This window comes from Vombatus ursinus, unplaced genomic scaffold (assembly GCF_900497805.2).
Source record: "Vombatus ursinus unplaced genomic scaffold, bare-nosed wombat genome assembly UNPS02015246.1, whole genome shotgun sequence".
In the NCBI taxonomy this organism is placed as follows: domain Eukaryota; kingdom Metazoa; phylum Chordata; class Mammalia; order Diprotodontia; family Vombatidae; genus Vombatus; species Vombatus ursinus.
In genome coordinates this window covers 5761-6670 of record NW_020955024.1, presented here as the reverse complement: position 1 = coordinate 6670, position 910 = coordinate 5761, and positions in this window count along the sequence as shown.

The window sequence follows — 910 nt, the reverse complement described above, 5'->3', positions numbered from 1 at the left end:
CTTGACTTAGTTCTCTATATATTTGAGAAATGAGGTCTTTATCTTGAGAAACTTATGATAATTTTTTTCACAGTTATGATTACTAACTATGTAGTTTCCTACATCTTATTTTCCCTTTATTTATCCTTCTCTTTTATCCTAATCACCCTGCCCATACTCAGGTCTTCCCCCTCCCAGGTTTATTTATTTTTTTTACTAGAGGCCATTCTTTACCTCATTTCTTACCCACTCTTAATCACTGATTGGGTTTGCCTCAATCTAACTTAAACCTTGGAGAGACCTTAGCTTTAAAAGGCCAATGTCTCCCACTACATCTAGGGCCATCTCCACTTGTCCCCATCTATATCTTGCCACTGGGTGCAGGTGGCTCTGGAGGAGAAAGTGAGGCTGGTGACTTTTCTACAGCCCTCCTTCACTTAAATTCAATTCACTTGCAAGTCATAGCGTCACCTTCCTGATGTCATGGTACTCTTCTAAAAAGAAGCACAAATAGCAACAACAACAACAACAACAACTTTTTAGAAAATATACCCCATAATCAATGTTACTTGGGCTAAAAGACATCCCCTCTCAAAGAAACTCTACCTTAATCTGATTGATCCTAGTAGAAAGTTAACAGAGCCAAACTTTTATTTAGGCAAATTTTGCATTCCACAGCACCTAACCTCTACTTTTTCTGTACCTTTTGTCTCTGTCCCCATAGCCCAGACTCTGGGATTTTTGTGTGAATTCTTTTGTCCAAAAGAAACAATACATCTTTTTCATCTTTTTTTTAGAATTCTAATATCTAGCACAAGATAGTGGACTCTTCAATTTTTTGTTGAATTGAATGGAAAAAAAATGGACAGAAGGGAATTGAAGTTAATAAAAACTACCTAGTGAACAAGTGTGGGAGATAGGAGAGAGAGAG